The sequence below is a fragment of the Giraffa tippelskirchi genome, chromosome 5, assembly GCF_054371585.1.
Source record: "Giraffa tippelskirchi isolate mGirTip1 chromosome 5, T2T-mGirTip1v1.2.pri, whole genome shotgun sequence".
Taxonomy (NCBI): domain Eukaryota; kingdom Metazoa; phylum Chordata; class Mammalia; order Artiodactyla; family Giraffidae; genus Giraffa; species Giraffa tippelskirchi.
This window is the reverse complement of record NC_137279.1, coordinates 89656723-89676853: the sequence shown is the minus strand read 5'-3', so window position 1 is coordinate 89676853 and position 20131 is coordinate 89656723. Positions and strand designations below refer to the sequence as shown.

Genomic DNA, 20131 nt, shown 5'->3' with positions numbered 1-20131 from the left:
GATTCAGGAAGACTGAATAATTCACCAAAATGACTAAAACCCTCACCTTGAATATCATGTTCAGCTAAAGAAAAAAGGGGATGTTGGGGGTAGTGATTTGGGACTTCCAAGAAGAAAAAGACAATTCACAATTCATGAGAAAAGCAAATGTTTGGTAAACAAATGTTTGCTGGGCCAGGCAGAAATAATGGGACAGAGAAATTTAAATGAGCTGACTTTTACTAGGTTTCTCTCTACCTACCATACCTGGTTCATACCATAGTTATCTAGAGTGATGTCCTGGAACAAGTCCTCCATCTACAACCTTTTAGGCATTTAGGGGGAAGGTCAAAGATTCTTCCTGAGTCTTTGGACCTTAAACATAATCAGCCTAAATTAATCTTCATGCTAAAGAGACACATCTTAGGGGTGGAAAATTTTGCTCCCCTACACCTTCTTTAAACTATTTCAATCTTAAGATTGAAATTAACTTATCCATGAATGTTGTAAATTGTTATTTGTAAATTGTTCTTGGCCTGGAGGTTTATTTGTAGACTTTTCACTGCTGTCTTTATTTCTTGAAATAGTTTTCAGGCTTCTTCTTAATTCAATATTGGTAAGTAATTTTTTTTTTCTAGAAATGTACCCATTTCATTGAAGTTTCAAATGTATTGAGACAAAGTTTTTCATAATATTGCTTTTCATTTTTTTGTGTCTGAAAGTTCTGTCTTTGTGTCTCTTTGTTAATTCTTACTAGAATTTGTGTCCTTGTTTTGTTTTGTTTTTTTCCTTTGTCGGTTTTACTAGCAGTTTATTTAAAGTTTATAATTTTTACCCTTTTGGATCTTATCTGTTTTATCTTTCTTTTATATATTGATAGCGTATCATTTTTTTACTTCTAGTTTCTCTTTTTTAATCTTGTTTTTATAACTTCTTAGGGTGGATGCTCTACTCACTAATTTTCAGCCTTTTATAAAAGTAACAAAAAAGCATTTTAAACTACAAAGTTCCCTCTAATAATGTTCTAAATGCTGATATGTGATTCTCTTTATTATTCTTTATTTCTAAATATTTTTTAACTTCCATTATTAGTTCCTCTTTGAACCATTGGTTAGATTATCAAATATTTGTAAGTTTTAAAGTTCCTTTTTGTGACAATTTCTAGCTTAATTATATTGTGGGCTGAGACTGTGGTCCACAGAAAATACAATTTTAAGAAAATTTTGAGACCAATTTCATGGGCCATACATAGGTTGTCATTTTTTAAATGACCCAGGAATACCTGAAAAGAATGCTTTACCTCAAGCTTTTAAATAGTATTGCACAAATTTTCTGTATCTCTTATTCCAGTTCTAGGACCTAGTCTGCCACATCTCTGGAAAAGGCAGTTGATTCATGAAATTTTGAACTGAGTCTTTGTGGTATTGAATCTTTAGACAATGCGTTCACCAGAGGGTAGGGCAGCACCAAGAGATGGTGCTGACTTTGTTGCTTTTTTATTCAGCCCTGAGATCTCCAGTGAGGACAGCCAACCACACAGAGGTAAGAGAGTTTATTTTTCCAAGGTTTCTCCAGCTTCCAAGAACATCAGCTCACACTCTTCATTGTGTTTCTCACTCTGGCTGGTAATGCCATCATTGTGACTGTTATCCATATAGACCATCACCTCCACACACCCATGTACTTCTTTCTAAGTGACCTATCTACATCAGAGACTTTCTACTCCCTTGTCATCATCCCATGCATACTTTTCAGCCTTGTAGGTCTAAGCCAATCCATTTCCCTGGAGGGCTGTGGGACTCACCTTTTTTTTCTTTCTTGGCTTTGCCATCACCAACTGCCTCTTATTGGCAGTAATGGGGTATGATCGCTATGCGGCTATCTGTAACCCACTTCATTACTCAGCCATCATGAACTGGAGGGTCGGTGCCATGCTGGCATTCTCAGTTGGTGCCATGGGGTTCTCACTCTCACTGGTTCAGGCTGTGGCTATTTTCAGATTGTCCTTTTGCAAGGCACTGATTGAGCATTTCTTCTGTGATGTTCAACCTGTGTTGAATCTGGCCTGTGCTACCCCAATCATCAATGATATCCTGACCTTAATTATCAGTCTCTTGGCCATCACAGGCCCTGCCACCTTCCTCTTCATCTCCTACATCCTCATTATCTCTGCCATTCTCAAGATTGCCTCAGTTGAAGGCCAGAAGAAGGCCTTTGCCACCTGCACCTCCCACCTCACTGTGGTCATTGTCCACTATGGCTGTGCCTCCATCGCCTACTTCAAGCCCAAGTCAGAGAACACCAAGGATCAGGATCAACTGATCTCACTGACCTGCACTGTCATAACACCTTTACTAAACCCTGCTGTGTATAGTCTAAGAAACAAAGAAGTCCAGGATACTCTGCAGAGAGTAGTGGGTAGAAATCCCTTTCCTAAGATGAGATCCCTACCCAAATAGGTGTGCATGCCTTCCAGGAGGAAGTCTATACCTTTAAAGTTACAGAGCCAGTATTTCAAATGATTGGCGAAGTTTCATATATCATATACAGGGCCAGGGCAAAAATGGAGCTGAGGGACAAGCCTCTAACAAATGATTTTTCACTTCCTCAGCCTCTTTGTTAGCATAATAAAAACACAAGTCACTCCACAGAACTGTAAATAAACACACACTGGCCCTATTCCAGGAGATAACTTTAAGATCAGAACGCAATCTCATGTTCATCTTGAGCCAGGAGGTAGATGAGGCTCTTCCGTCTCCCCATGGTAAAGCTATTTGATATTCATTCCCTGTGGATTGAAACTCCAAGTCAACAATAGCAGGACAATTAAAGGAGGAGGCTGGGCCCCACCCAGACCACATATTTTTCATTCTTGAAGTCAGGAGACCTCCTTGACTACACATATACAGAAAGACTCCTTGGAGGCCAAAGAGGAGCTATGTCAAGGGATGTTCTACCCAGATGCCTTTTTAGTAAACTCTATCTTGGCTAAGAGATATGTGCACTCACATAGGAGGATCCTGAGATATATGAAATATGGACTGTGAACCAGTCAAATCAAAAAGATTGGCCAAAGGAAACTTGGAAGAAATACCCAATAAAAGTAATTCAAACTACTACAAGGGTGTGACTCAGGAACTCTGAGTCTGCTCGTGTGTCTATCCACAGGTCCAGTCCTCTTTTCCTCTTAATAAATACTTTACTTGCTTTACTACTTTCCTTCTTTGTGCAGATTCTTTTCTGCAAAGCCAAAGGGCCAGGACCCTTATCACTGACCACTTGTCTAGTAGCTAAGATCTGATGTTCTCTTCGCCTCAACCCAGCCTCAATCTCTTTCTGGGAACCCAAGCCCCACTCCAAGCTGTTGTAGGCTGAGGCCACCCACGGTCAATCTCAAACTTAAATTTAAAGTGACTGGTTCACTTTTTCATGTTGTATAAACCACATTAAAATCACCACTTCACTGACTCTTCTAACATAAATTGGATGCCTGAATAAGGGGTCACTAGGAAGGATACTGTGCAGAAATCTAAGTGCCTTGTGTTTTAATACAATAAACAGTGAAAATATAAATATCTTTTAGGAAATGGGTTTACAGTGAGCTAAAATCTTTCTAGAGAGAATATTTTCAAGCATGCAAGACTTCAAAGGAAAGGAAACCAGGGTTGTGGGAAGTGAAGAAGTTGAGTGGAGAGAAGTACTAACCACATATGACGTGCATGGAGCTTACGTGACTTGGTCTGACACTTCACTTCTTCTAGCTAGAGATAAGTCACATAAAAAAGTCCTTGTGAGGCTTAAAGAAGGGCTCTCTCATGGGCAGGATATATAGCAGGCTCAAAAGAAGAGAAGACTAACAGCTCAGGGATCAAAGCATTGAAAGAGTGCTATGAAATTAGCTAAGAAGAAAGAAAAATTAGAAGCAGAAATTGGAACTTCTTGTGATAGAAGAGAAGCCAGAAGGGCATGGGGATGGTCAGGAGGAGCCAAAGAGAGTTTAGAAAAGGCTGTTCAGGTTGGGTCCTCCCCTACCTTTTATATGTAAAGTCACAAAGGCAAAGAAACAGAATTAAATGGAAATATGAAAAGAATCAGCATAGCACCTTTCTGATAAGTTAGATAGTTTTATTAGTCTTAAAAATCTGAAAAAAAAAGTCAATGCTAAAGGACTTTTGACTTGAAAACTTCCATAAAATTAAAGCAATTGAGTTAGAAATGGAGTAATAGAAGACAATGTACTGTTCCTCATCTTAAAAATAAAAAAAAGAATCAGGGTGAACTTTAGACTCAATTTGTGATTAAAAAAATAGGTGTTGAATCAAACTATAATGGTCAATATTGATAATTACTGAGCAAGTCAAAATTATTATACTGATCTATTTATTAAAAGATACATAAGATATATATGAATACAGAGTATCCTCATTGAAAAATATTTTTAAAATACAGAAATATAAAATAAAATCTATAAAGTGATTATGCATTTTATAGGCTATTTAGGCTATAGCACATAAAAATCTAACTTTAAAACCATTCTGCAATTCAGTCTGCTTTGTAATTCTGAGCTCCCAATCTGCCTGGAAAAGTCAGGTAGAAAAAGGGCCTGACTAGGGCCACTCCTCTGCCCTGACCCAAGAGGTCTACCCCTAGCCTCATCCCATTTAAAGGACTAGGTCACCCCCTCAGCCCCACTCAGGAGCCAGCAAAGAAACCTGTTAACTCGCTTTCACTGCTTTGTGCCGCAACCCAGGTCCCAGTAAAGCCTTGCCTGAATTTCCTGTTTGACTTATCAATTTCTATTGATTAAGGAGTCCAAGAACCTTGGGTTGGTAACAGAGGCTTCCAGTTTTCTTAGCAGGGAGGAAGAGGAACTTGATCCATGGTCACCTCCATCTGTCCATGTTGGTTCAATATAGATACATGACACTTGTAGTCATCTTTGTTGGTATCTTTTGAGATGACTCTGGTCTTGTCATATTCTTCAAACAATGTGGTTCCTGCTTCATCTTCCTTGTGATTACTCTCAGCCCACTGGCCCTCTCTCTCCAAGTGCTTGAGAGCATTTGGACATTTAGTTGCACCCTTGACCCTATAATGGAGTAAATAGGACACAATGAGGAGTCACCAAGACATCCTCTTGGATGCATCACTCACCTATTTCTGCTCCATCAGTAGTCACGTGCTTTCTGAGGCTGGGAAGTGAGGGACATATCACTTCTGCTTTATCAGATGCCTCCCCTCCTTTATTACAGCAGGGTAAACCTGGCATCTCCAGGAGGTGCAAGAGTGGGTCTTCCCCAATATCCAGCAAATTCTAGTACTATCAATCATCTCCACAAAGCCAGACACTGTTATTTTATTTCAGCAGAAAAACCTAAATCCTTCCTAACTCTGTAGTAGTTTACATTATATGTTTCACATACAAAGTACTTTTAGTGCTTAGGCTTTTGATATTCTTTGTAAACTCAAATAAGCTTTTCTCTCTAGAAAAGTTTTCTAAAGTTAAAAACTATTTCAGCTTTTTGGGCAAATGTTTTAGTTATGCAGTTTAAAAAACTTTTTGAAATTCATTTTTTTTAAATAAATTTATTTATTTTAGTTGGGAGCTAATTACCTTACAATATTGTAGTGGTTTTTGCCATACATTGACATGAATCAGCCATGGGTTTGCATGTGTTCCCCATCCTGAACCCCCATCCCACCTCCCTCCCCATCCCATCCCTCTGGCAATGGGATGCCATTGCCCCAGCCCTGAGCATTTGTCTCATGCATCGAACCTGGAATGGTGTTATGTTTCACATATGATAATATACATGCTTCAATGCTATTCTCTCAGAACGTCCCACCCTCACCTTCTCCCTCAGAGTCCATAAGACTAATTCAGTCGACTTTTTTTTTTCTGAATTCTTTTGGCCTTACCCTTCCTTCCCTAGAGCAAATGAAAACTCCTCTGACACAATGTGAAATATGGAAATAATACAGAATTTTAATTCTATTCCACTTACATATTTGTTTTAAAATGTTTTATTACCTAATAGAGATATTTACCTGCCACTATTCTTCCTCAGAATATTTTTAGATGTTTTTGCTTGCCTAAAATTTTGATATACATTTTATAAGCAGCTTATTTAAGTTTCACCTATCCCCAACACACACACTTACTCAAAACAGTTACATTCTAGCAAGTCAAACTCTGGTGCACTTGTTAATTTATGAAAAATTAATATATTAATGATCTTAAGTCTCCATATTAAAAACATAGTATTATTTTCCATTGGTTTAATTCTCCTTTTGTTTTTACCTTTTAAATTTCAAAGTGATCAACAAGGATGACCCTAATTATGATGTCACCATTCAAAGATACACATAGCTATTTTCATACCCATGAATCATTTATTTTGCAAATGGAAGTCTGTACCTCAATATCCCTCACCTATTTCTTTTTTCCTTCCATCTCTTTCCCCTTTAGCAACCACCTGTTTGTTCTCTATATTTATGATTCTGTTTCTGCTTTGTTATGTTTGTTCATTTGCTTTGCTTTCTAGGTTCTACATGTAAGTGAAATCATACAGTATATGTTTAGCTTCTTTCACTTAGTGTAATACTCAAAATCCAACCAATTTGTCACAAATGGAAGAGTCCATTCTTTCTTATGGCTGATTAATATTCCATCGGTAATATTTACCACATTTTCCTTACTTACATTGCTTCCATATCTTGTCTCGTTGTTGTTCAGTCGCTAAGTCGCGTGCGACTCTTAGCGACTCCATGAACTGCACCATGCCAGGCTTCCCTGTATTTCAATACTACCCAGAGTTTGCTCAAACTCATATCCAATGAGTAAGTGATGCCATCCAACCATCTCATTCTCTATTACCCACTTCTCCTCCTGCTCTCAGTCTTTCCGAGCATCAGGGTCTTTTCCAGTGAGTCGGCTCTTCCCATCAGGTGGCCAAAGTACTGGAGCTTCAGCTTCAGCATCAGTCCTTCCAATGAATATTCAAGGTTAACTTCATTTAAGATTGACTAGTTTGATCTCTTTGCTGTCCAAGGAACTCTCACAAGTCTTCTCCAGCATCACAATTACAAAGCATCAATTGTTCAGCACTCAGACTTCTTTATGGTCCAACTCGCACATCCATACATGACTACTAGAAAAGCCGTAGGTTTGACTATAAGGAAATTTGTTGGCAACGTGATGTTTTTGTTTTTAATATGCAGTCTAGGTTTGTCATAACTTTTCTTCCAAGGAGCAATTGTCTTTTAATTTCGTGGCTGCAGTCACCATCTGCAGTGATTTTTGGCCTCCACAAAAATAAAATGTCACCATTTCCACTTTTTCCCTATCTATTTGCCAGGAAGTGATGGAACTGGATGCCATGATCTTAGTTTTTTGAATGTCGGGTTTTAAGCCAGCTTTTTCACTCTCCTCTTTCACCCTCATCAACAGGCTCTTTAGTTCCTCTTCATTTTCTGCCATTAGAGTGGTAACATCTGCATATCTGAGGTTATTGATATTTCTCCCGGCAATCTTGATTCTAGCTTGTGAGTCATCCAGCCTGGCATTCTGCACAGAAGTTAAATAAGCAGGGTGACAATATACGGGCTTGACATACTCCTTTCCCAATTCTGAATCAGTCAGTTATTCCATGTCCAGTTTTAACTGTTGCTTCTTTACCTGCATAAGATTTCTCAGTAGACAGGTAAGGTAATCGGATACTCCCACCTCTTTAAAGAGTTTTCCACAGTTTGCTGTGATCCACAGTCAAAGGCTTTAGCATAGTCAATGAAGCAGAAGTAGACGAGGTTTTTTTTGGAATTTCCTTGCTTTTTGTATAATTCAATGGACGTTGGCAATTTGATCTCTGGCTCCTCTTCCTCTTCTAAAGCCAGCCTGTATATCTGGAAGTTCTCAGTTTAAGTACTGTTGAAGCCTAGCTCAAAGGATTTTGAGCATTACCTTGCTAGCATGTGAAATGAGTGAAATTGTATTGTAGCTTGAAATTTTTTTGGCATTGCCCTTCTTTGTGTTTGGAATGAAAACTGACCTTTTCCAGTCCTGTGGCCACTGCTGAGTTTTCCAAATTTGCTGGCATATTGAGTGCAGCACTTTAATGACATTGTCTTTTAGGATTTGAAATAGCTCAGCTGGAATTCCATCACCTCCACTAGCTTTGTTCATAGCAATACTTCCTAAGGCCCATTTAACTTCACATTCCAGGATGTCTGGCTCTAGGTGATTTACCACACTATCATGGTTATCTGGGTCATTAAGATCTTTTTTGCGTATTACCTCTTCTGTGTATTCTTGCCACCTCTTCTTAATATCTTCTGCTTCTGTTAGGTCCATACAATTTCTGTCTTTATTGTACCCATCTTTGCATGAAATATTCCCTTGGTATCTCTGATATTATTGAAGAGATCTCTGATCTTTCCCGTTCTATTTTTTCCCTCTATTTCTTTGCATTATTCATTTTAAAAAGCTTTCTTTTCTCTCCTTGTTATTCTCTGGCACTCTGCATTCAGTTGGGTATATCTTTCCCTTTCTCTTTTTTCTTTCACATCTCTTCTTTTCTCAGCTATTTATAAGACCTCCTCAGACAACCACTTTGCCTCTTGCATTTCTTTTACTTTGGGATGATTTTGGTCACCACCTCCTGTACAATGAGTTCATGATCTGACCCACAGTCAGTTCCTGGCATTGTTTTTGCTAATTGTATAGATCTTCTCCATCTTTGGCTACAAAGAATCTAATCAATTTAATTTTGGTATTGACCATCTGGTTATGTACATGTGTAGAGTCTTCTCTTGTGTTGTTGGAAGAGGGTGTTTGCTATAACCAGTGCATTCTCTTGGCAAATCTCAACCTTTGCCCTACTTTAGTTTGTACCCAAGGCCAAAATTTCCTGTTACCCCAGGTATCTCTTGACTTCCTGCTTTTGCATTCCAATCCTCTATGATGAAAAGGACTTTTTTTTTTGGCTGTTCCAAAAGTTCTTGGAAGTCTTCATAGAACTGTCAACGTTAGCTTCTTTGACATTAGTGTTTGGAGCATAGACGTGGATTACTGTGATGTTGAATGGTTTGAGTTGGAATGAACGAAGATTATTCTGTCGTTTTTGAGATTGCACCCAAGTACTGCATTTTGGACTCTTTTTGTGAATACGAGGGCTACTTCAATTCTTCTAAGGGATTCTTGATCACAGTAATAAATATAATGGTCATCTGAATTAAATTCTCCCATTCCCATCCATTTTAGTTCATTGATTCCTAAAATATCAATGATTGCTCTTGCCATCTCCTGCTTGAGCATGTCCAATTCACTTTGATTTACCTTCTTATCTTGGCTATTGTAAATAATGCTGTAATGAACACTGGGGTGCATGAAACTTTTCTAGTAGTTTTCCTTTTCTTTTGATAAGTACTCAGGAGTGGGATCTTTGGGTCAAATTGTAATTCTATTTTTTGTTTTTTTGAGGAATCATCATACAATTTTCTCTGGTGCCTATATTGATTTTTTCTTCCCTCTAGCAGGGCATAAGGGTTTCCTTTTCTCCACATTCTCACCACCACTTGGTTTTTGTTCTCTTTTTTGATAACAGCCATTCTGAGAATTGTAAGGCAATTTCTAGTCTGGCTTTGATTTCCATTTCCCTGATCATTAGTGATGTTGGGTGTATTTTCATGTGCCTGTTGGTTATTTGCATGTCTTCTTTGGAAAACCATTCAGGCCTTCTGTCCATTTTTCAATTGGGTCATTTGGTTTTTTGATGTTGAATTAGATGTGCTCTTTTTTATCCCTTATTGGATATATCATTTGCAAGTATTAAGTATCTTCTCCCATTCAGTAGGTGGCTTTTTCATTTTGTTGACAGCTTCTTTCAATTTGCAAACGTTTTTTAGTGTGACATAATCTGATTTATTAATTTATTTGCTTTTGTTGCCCTTGCCTGAAGAGACATATCCAAAATAGCTTGCTGCCTATGTTTTCTTATAAAAATTTTATGGTTTGAATCGGTTCTACTGAGATGGATGAAACTGGAGCCCATTATACAGAGTGAAGTAAGCCAGAAAGAAAAACAACAATACAGTATACTAATGCATATATATGGAATTTGAAAGATGGTAACGATAACCCTATATGCGAGACAGAATAAGAGACACAGATGCATAGAACAATTTTATGGACTCTGAGGGAGAAGGTGAGGGTGGGACGTTCTGGGAGAATAGCATTGAAACATGTATATTATCATATGTGAAACAGAACACCATTCCATGTTCGATACATGAGACAAGGGCTCAGGGCCGGGGCAATGGGATGACCCAGAGGGATGGGATGGGGAGGGAGGTGGGTGGGAAGTCCAGGAAGGGGAACACATGTAAACCCATGGCTGATTCATGTCAATGTATGGCAAAAACTATTACAATATTGTAAAGTAATTAGCCCCCAACTAAAATAAATAAATTTATAAAAAAAAAAAATTTATGGTTTCAGATCTTACATTTGTATTTAACCCATTTTGAATTTATTTTTATGTATAGTATGAATAGCCCAGTTTGATTTATTTGCATGTAGCTGTCCTGTTCTCCCACAACTATTTATTAAAGAGGTTGTCCTTTCCCCTTTGTATATTGTATGTTGCCTTGTCTAGTGTAGATTACTTGTCCATATATGTGTGAGTTCATTTCTGGGCTCCCTATTCTGTTCCACTGATCTATGTATCTGTTTTGGTACCAGTGTCATGCTGTTTTGATTACTGTAGCTTTGTAGTATAGTTCAAAATCAGGGCATATGATACTTCAGCTTTCCTCTTCATTCTCAAGATTGTGCTGACTGTTAGGGGTCTTTTGTGTTTCCATGTTTTACACATTTTTCTATAACTCTTTTTCTAGAAGTTTTACAGTTTTACTTTTTACACTTAAGTCAATGATTCACTTTTGAGTTTGTTTATAATAAGCTGTGAAATTGAGGGCAAGGTCAAATTTTTGCCTTCAGATATCCAGTTGCTTCGATTCAATCTTTTTTTGAGGACTATCATTCTCCATTTTTCACATTGTCAAAAGTCAGTTGAGCATATTTCTGTAGATCAATTTATGAGTTTTTTATTCTGTTCTAGTGATCTATGTATCTATTGTTCCACTAATATCACATGATTTTGATTAATGTAGCTATACAGTAAATCTTGGGCTTCCCAGGTGGCAATAGTTTTAAAGAACCCACCTAACAAGGCAGGAAATGTAAGAGATGCAGGTTTGATCCCTGGGTCAGGAAGATGCCCCGGAGAAAGGCATGGCAACCCTCTCCAGTATTCTTGCCTGGAGAATCCCATGGACAGAGGAGCCTGGCAGGCTACAGTCCATAGAGTCACAAAGAGTCATACATGACTGAAGCAACTCAGTATACATGCATAGTAAGTTTTATTAATATTTTTGGGTAGAGTGATTCCAGTTTATTCTTATGTATTAGGATTATTTTAGTTATTCTAAAACTTGTATATTTCCATATCAATTTTAGAATAAGGTTGTCTATATCTAATTACATTAAATCTATACATAAATTTAAGGAAAATTGACAGCTTTATAATGTTGAGTCTTCCAGTTCATGATCAAAGTATGTCTCTCCATTTAAGTTCTCTTTGATTTCTTTCATCATCATTTAGCAATTTTCAGCAGGGGTCCTCAATGTACAGGATCTTGTGCCTGATGATGTGAGGTGGAGCTGATGTAATAATAATGGAAATAAGTGAAAGTGAAAGTCTCTCAGTTATGTCCAACTCTTTGCAACCTCATGGTCTATACAGTCCATGGAATTCTCCAGGCCAGAATACTGAAGTGGGTAACCTTTCCCTTCTCCAGGGGATCTTCCCAACCTAGGGATTGAACCCAGGTCTCCTGTATTGCAGGCAGATTCTTTACCAGCTGAGCCACAATAGAAATAAAGTGCATAATAAATGTAATTTGCTCGAATCATCCCAAAACCATCACCTCCCCAACCCCCTCAACCTGATCCATGGAAAAATTGTCTTCCATGAAACTGGTCCCTGGTGTTAAAATGGTCAGAGACCACTGATATTCAGTGCACAAATCTTATACATGTTTTGTTAAGCATATACCTAGTATTTCATTTTCTTTGGAGAAACTGTAAATGATACAGTGTTTTTAATCTTGGTTCCCTCATTTTTACTGTTGTATAAGGAAATGTGATTGATTTTCATGCATTGATACTGTATATTGTAACCTTGTTTAACTCACTAGTTTAAGGAAATTTTTTGTTTTGTTTTGTTTTTGCCCGTATGTTGGATTTATCTACGTAGATAATTATATCGCCCATATAAATAAGGACAGTTTTATTTCTTCCTTTCTGATCTATATGCCTTTTATTTCTTCTTTGTGTCTATTGCAGTAGCGAGAACTTCCATTACAATGTTGAATAAGGGTAGTGAGAGCAGACATCCTTGCCTTGTCCCTGATTTTTTTTTTTAAACATTTATTTATTTTTGGCTGCTGCAGGTCTTAGTTGTGGCATGTGGGATCTTACTTTCCAGACCAGGGTTTGAACCTGTGTCCTTGCATTAGAAGGCAGATTCTTAACCACTGGACCACCAAGGAAACCCCTTGTCCCTTATTTTACAGAGGAAGTAGTCAGTCTTTCACCACTAAGTATACTGTTATTGATGTTTTTTATATGGTCTTTATCAAATTGAGATAATTCCCTCCAATTCTTAACTTGCTAAGAATTTTTGCTATGAATGAGTGCTGGATTTTGTCAAATGTTTCTCTATGTCAACTTGATATAATTACATAATCTTTCATAGGATTGGCATATTTATTTTAAAAGAGGAACAGGGAAGTAATCTAAGTGATTGTATAACAACAGGAGCTTCTTAGTTGAAAAATCCTTGTTAGAAAAGAGAGCATTATGAACTCAGCAGCTACCATCAACCTATTCTTCCATTGTCAGTTCTTTGCCAAATTACTGAAAGGGGAAAGAAAATTAGCCTTTGGGGTCATGTCAGCTAGCATTTCATGACAAGTTTTGTCAGTTCTACCTACAAGGCAAATTTATCCATTTCCTTCCATCTCCACTGAAACTGCTCTTATCCAGAAACAGTCTTCTCTCACAATCTACTCCCCTTGTTTATCCTTATTCTTTTCCAGGTATTCTCTACATAGCAGCCAAAGTTGTCTTTTAAAGATGAAAATCAGATCATGCTCTTTTCCTAATTAAGAACACCCAATGGATTCCCAGTGTACTTGGAATAAAATTTATTCTCCTCATGATGACTTACAGGCCTTACCTATCCTTGTCACTCCATGCCATTAAGAGTGACTCTTATGTCTGACCTCTTGCCTACTACTCCAGTAACTATTAACATAGGTTTATTCCCACTTGGTAACTTTATACTTGCTATTCCTTCAGTCCAGAGTACTTTCTCCAGATTCCCATTCATTCATTTATGCTTGTTCATTCTCTATTATTCAAGCCTTAACTGAAATGAAAAGTAATCCTCAAGGATTCCTTCCCTGACCACTTCATCTATAGAAATGCTCTCCATTGTCATTCTCCATTAGGTGTTTTATGATTTTTATAGCACTTACCACTAGCTGAAACAAAATAAGATTGAAAATAAGGGAGGTAAAACTGTAAACCAGGCAAAATACTTAATAGACAAGAACGAAAAGCACTAGTAAAAACAAACAGTGAACAAAACAAAGTTCCTGCTGTCATAGAACTTATTTTCAAACAGGAACATAGATGATTTTTAAAATATACAAAAGTGAAAGTGAAAGTCGCTCAGTTGTGTCCAACTCTTTGGGACTCCGTTGACTATACAGTCCTTGGAATTCTCCTGGCCAGAATACTGGAATGGGTAATCGTTTCCTTCTCTTTTATACTTATAAAAAATACATAAGTAATATATAATGTTATTTTGGGGAGTGTAATGTTTCAAGAAAAATCAAAAGGAAAGAGGACAGAAAGACAGTCATCCCTGGCAGCAGGAAACAGTAGTTTGTTTAGGTCGGGTGGTCAGGAAAGGTGATGAGTGAGCAGAAGAATGAATGAAGAAGTGAGTCAGCCTTACAGAATGTGAGGGAAGAGTGCTCCAGGCTAAGGTAAGGTGTAGGGAAATGTCCTGAAAAGGGGTTAAACTTGGCATGTGTGAAGAACAAAAAACAGGCCAGTGTCATTGAGAGGAATGACCAAGGCAACTAAGGGTAATATTGAAACTGTGGTCTTATAAGCTATGGCAAGGACTTTGAATTTTATTCTAAGAGGGATGACAAATCATTGTAGAGACATCTGAGCAAAGGGACTACCTGATTTGATTTAGACATTAAAATCTTTACTCTGACTGCTACTGTGATTAACACCCAGACCAAAGGAGAAGCAGGGAGAGACCAGTCAGGACCTTGCTTGCTGTGGTCCAAGTTAAGAGTGATAACAGCTTGGAACAAAGTGTACCTTTGAGGGAAGAGTTTATCAGTTCAGTTGGGGACATGGTCTATTGGAGATGCCAAGAAAATATTCAAGAAAAGAAAACGGGACATAAATTTGGATTTTTGAAAAGAAGTATGGACTGGAGACTTAAATTTGGAAATTGTTTAAAGCCAGAAGGGAAGTGATCATTAGCGTGTAACTAAACAGTGAAGTGGTTTGTGGATGAAACTTGAGGTATTCTAACACTGTAAGATTGAGGAGAAAAGAGAAACGACACTGAAAGTAAAAAAAAGGAAGGGGGGAGGGAGGAATATGAAAACTAAAAGAGGTTATGCCCTGGAAACCACATGAAAAACATTTGCAAGTAAGATAAATTAGTCAATTGGGTGCAATGCTGCCAATATGCCAAGTACAATGTGTTAGAATTGACTGTTAGATATGACAATGTCAGGTGTTCAGTCTCAATGAAAAAAATATGTATGAGTAGAGAGATGGTGATAAAAGATTGTTTAATGTGAATTCAAGAGGAAAAAGGAGAGAAATTTTAGACAATGTAATTCCTTCAAAGAGTTTTGATGTAAAAGGGAGCAGATAAATGAGCCTCTAGCTGGGGAAGGATGTGGGATCACAAGAAGGTTGTTTTTATTTGATTTTATGCTTGTTTTTTGGGGATGAGGAAGATTACACACAAGTTTGTAAATGAGGGTGCTGCTGCTGCTGCTGCTAAGTCGCTTCAGTCGTGTCCGACTCTGTGCGACCCCATGGACGGCAGCTCACCAGGCTCCGCCGTCCCTAGGATTCTCCAGGCAAGAATACTGGAGTGGGTTGCCATTTCCTTCTCCAGTGCATGAAAGGGAAAAGTGAAAGTGAAGTTGCTCAGTCGTGTCCGACTCTTAGCGACCCTATGGACTGTAGCCTACCAGGCTCCTCCATCCATGGGATTTTCCAGGCAAGAGTACTGGAGTGGGGTGCCATTGCCTTCTCCGAAATGATGGTGATCCAATGCAAATTTGATGATTCAAAAGACATAGGGGAGAACAGCTAAAGCAGAGTTCTAAGTAGCAAAGGGGATTGGAATGCAGCGCATAAGTGTATGGACGGGCTTGTTAGAGTCTATGGACGGGCTTGTTAGAGTGTATGGAGCACACCCCGCAGTGAGAGCACACAGGCTTGGTACTGAGCACAGATGCACATGGTTGGGCCGATGTGTTGGTGGGAATATATGAAAGATCTCTCTTAACTGCTTTAATTGTTCTTAAAAGAAGTAAAAAATAAAGTCATGTGCTTTAAAAAAGGATAAGCAAGAATCTTTGGAAGTTAGAGAATAAAAAAGAATGTGTGAAAAGATAGCAAGAGAAAGAATGATAGACAGAAATACAGTGTTTTCCCCATACCATCAATATCCCACTTAGTGTTACGTGTCATGACTTTTAAGTTAGCTGCTATCATAGGAATGTATTTTTCATCAGTGAAGTTCAGCTGCATGAGTACTCTGCATAAGAGGGAAATTTGACTTAACCAAGGTTGGTATCATGCCAGATAAGATTGGGGCATGTGAATTAAAGGTGAATGCAACTAAATAACAATCTGTGGATTTTAACAGAGTATGGAGGACAGAGGAGTGCAGTAGCATGGAACTCTGAAAATGATAGAAATAAACATAGATATAAAATGTAAGACTTTATAAATTAAGGAATTTTTTTAAGATACAAGTGAGAATGAACTGAAAAGATAAGCAATAAAAATAATAGCTCTTTAGAAAATATAATGGAATAAGATATTCCATTCCTAAATGAAACAAAACAGATCAAATACATGGAAATAGAAAATATTCATTTCCTATGTGAAGAATATTCTAAAACCTAGTGCTGTGTGTTAAGTTGCTTCAGTTGTCTCTGACTCTATGCAGCCATATGGACTATTGCCTGTTGGTCTCCTCTGTCCATGGGATCCTCCAGGCAAAAAAACTGGAGAGGGTTGTTGTACCCTCCTCCAGGGGATCTTCCCAACCCAAGAACTGAACATGCATCTCTTACATCTCCTGTATTGGCAGACAGCTTTTTTTTTTTTTTTACCACTAGGGCCACCTTGGAAGCCTCTAAAACCCTACTGAAACACATAAAAGAAAACAAATATTTCCTTTTCCTTTTAAAAGTGTTCCTTTTAAAATGAGGAACACTTTCCTCAGTGTTCCTTTACAACACTAAGACTTTGGTTTTAGTGTTGTAAAGACTAAAGATATTTGTTCTTAGATTTCTATGAATTCCGTGAGAAATCAATAAAAATACCATGAGAATAAAGGGAGATTCTAAAGAATAATCGGGGAGTGAGGGGGGCAGATTTAGCATATAGTAATAATATAATGTAGTAATGATGTGAGATTATTAGTCAATACATGGTGTTGAGACAATGGCCTAGTTACACATAATAATAAAAGGTATATCCAATTTGATTTTAAGAAGTATATTTTACTTTGTTCATTACAACCAATTAGATTCCAGATGTATCAAATACTGAAATACAAGAAGTATAGAAGAAAATATGGGTACTTAAAAAAAAATAATCTTGGCGTTAGAAAGGCCTTGATAGACATGTAAATAAAATACTAATAAAATTTCAAACTCACAAACTCAGTAATAATGATAAACAGAAGAAAAATTTTGCAACATGTATAATAAAAGGCATAGTTCCTTATAATAGAACTCTTGTAAGAGAATGATGACACAGTATGAAAAATGAGCAAGATATGTAAATGGACGCCCTTGTCTCCTTCTGCCCTCAGTCTCTCCCAGCGTCAAGAAAATGAGGGTGTCAGAGGATGAGATGGCTGGATGGCATTACTGATGCCATGGACATGAACTTGGGCAAATTCTGGAGATGGTGAGGGACAGGGAGGCCTGGTGTGCTGCAGTCCATGGGGTCGCAAACAGACACAACTGGGTGAATGAAAAAAACATGTAAATGGACATTCACAGCAGATGCAGTGCAAATGATTATTAAGTATATGAAATGATACTTAGCCTCACTCATAATTGTAGAAGTAAAATTTCAAAGAAAAAATTTACCTATCAGCTTGCCAAAAATTGAAAAAATTGGTCTCTGCTCATGGTGATGGTGATGGATTTTAACTAGATTCATTGTGATCATTTTGATAGCTTACAATGAACATGTCGGATTCATGATCTCCGAAGAAGAATTAGCTTTGGGACCAGGGACCAAGCTCGATCACTCAAGAGCTTTTGTGTAGCAGAGTTTTATTAAAGTGAAAAAGGGACAGAGAAAGCTTCTGACACATACATCAGAAGCGGGCCGGAGAGTGCCCCCCCCTTTCTAGTTTCAGCAAGCTGTTTTATGTCTGTTAGAAAGCTGTTAATCAGATAAGAGAGATGCCTCAATGCTGACGAGTTTCACCAGGCCCTTCTCCTACAATATGCAGTTTTGAGATAGGATGGCACGAGGTGTGTCATCCCCCAGCCATAGAGCAATTGATATGAATACTGGTTTGTTGAGCTATTATCAGCCCAAGGTTTGAGAAAAGAAATAATGTTAGTCTTAGGTAGAACCATTTTGAAGAAAAGCAAATTTCAAAGCAAATACATAGTTTCATTAGCATAGCTTAAAAAAATTTCCATAAGAAAAACTCATTGGTTAGCTCGAAGTTTGAGAAAAGTTAAGTTCAGTTGGAACAAGGTGTCGTCATGGCAACAGAGAATTTTAAGAGAAACTTGCAGCCTATTTCCTCTGTTTGGAGACCCCTGGCCTTTCTGCCTGTTACCCTTTCATAATATATACAAATACCAAATTGACAAATTGTACACCTGAAAACAAGTATAATGTTATATATTGATTATATCTCAATTAAAAACAAAACTAATATCATGGCATCCAGTCCCAGTCTCATTACTTCCTGGCAAAGAGATGGCAAACAGTGGAAATAGTGACAGATTTTATTTTCTTGGGCTCAAAAATCACCATGGATGGTGACTGGAGCCATGAAAGTAAAAGACGCTCCTTGGAAGAAAAGTTATGACAAACCTAGATAGCACATTAAAAAGCAAAGACATTACTTTGCTGACAAAGGTTCATATAGTCAAATCTATATTTTTTTCCAGTAGTCATGTATGGATGTGAGAGTTGGACCATAAAAAGGCTGAGCACTGAAGAATTGATACTTTGGAATTGTGGCACTGGAGAAGACCCTTGAGAGTCCCTTGGACTGCAAGGAGATGGAACCAGTCAATCCTGAAGGAAAACAATCCTGAATATTCATTGGAAGGACTGATGTTAAAGCTGAAGCTCCAATGCTTCAGCCATCTGATGTGAAGAATCAGCTCATTAGAAAACACCCTGATACGTGGAAAGATTGAGGGCAGGAGGATAACAGGGTGACAGAGGATGAGATGGTTGGATGGCATCACCAACTCAATGGACAGGAGTTTGAGCAAACTCCAGGAGATAGTGAAGAACAGGGAAGCCTGGTGTGCTGTAGTCAATGGGGTTGCAAAGAGTTGGGCACGACTTAGTGACTGAACAACAACACCATCAAAACTAAAACTGCTCAAAGTATAATGGAGACATGTTAAAAGAACGAAGGAGGCAGACAAACGCAGTTCCTGTTTGCCAATTCTATGATGATTTGAACATCAACATAAATAATGTCAGTAGTATATTACATTGTCTCATAGTATCTATATTATCTAAATAGTATCTCTTTCTTACAGAATATCAGTCTAGAGGAGGAATGATGGAGTTAGAAAATCATCAATGGACTCTAAAACTAGAGGGTGAAAATTTGATGAGGAATAGGATATTAATTTCAATATGTCACTCTATAAATTATAAATTTAAAAAGGGAAAATAGTAACTTTACAATGGAAAAACTTGGTGGACACTATCTTAAAATTAGCTTCACTAATATTAGGATAAATTGACATCACGTGGTTCCTGGTATAGTGTATTAAGAATGATACATCACTCTTGAGATATTTTTGTTAAAAATTCAAAATTTAAATCTAGATATGAAGGAAATTAAATAAAAGTAAGTACAAAGAAGAAAATGGCAATCCACTCCAATATTCTTGCCTAGAAAAGTCCATGGATGGAGAGCCTGGTAGGCTACAGTCCATGGGGTGGCAAAGAGTCGGACACGACTGAGCGATTTCGCTTTCACTTTCAAGTACAAAGAAGGGGAGGAATGAAACAGAATTGAATATGAGTGCAGAGAGGGGGCGGGGCTAAGATGGCAGAGGAATAGGACGGGGAGACCACTCTCTCCCCCACAAATTCATTAAAAGAACATCTGAACGCAGAGCAAACCTCACAAAACAACTTGTGAACGCTGGCAGAGGACATCAGGCATCCAGAAAAGCAGCCCATTATTTTCGAAAGGCGGTAGGACAAAATATAAAAGATAAAAAGAGAGACAAAAGAGTTAGGAATGGAGACCCGTCCTGGGGAGGGAGTCGTAAAAGAGGAGAAGTTTCCAAACACCAGGAAACCCTCTCACTGGCGGGTTTGGGGGAAGATTTCAAATCTCGGAGGGCAACATAACCGGGAGGAAAAATAAATAAATAAAACGCACAGATTATGTGCCTAAAGGCAACTCCCAGCAAAGTACCCCAGACACTCGCATCCGCCACCAGCAAGTGGGGGCTGAACTGCTTAGGGTAAGGACCGGGTCCGAATGCCCTGAGGGCAAACTGAGGGAGCTAA

At 38.0% G+C, this 20131-nt stretch overlaps 1 pseudogene; it reads left to right on the top strand.

The window, feature by feature from the left end:
- Nucleotides 1-1452: 1452 nt before the first annotated feature.
- On the top strand, nucleotides 1453-2438 carry LOC145505217 (olfactory receptor 10J1-like; annotated as a pseudogene).
- The last annotated feature ends 17693 nt before the right edge of the window (nucleotides 2439-20131 follow it).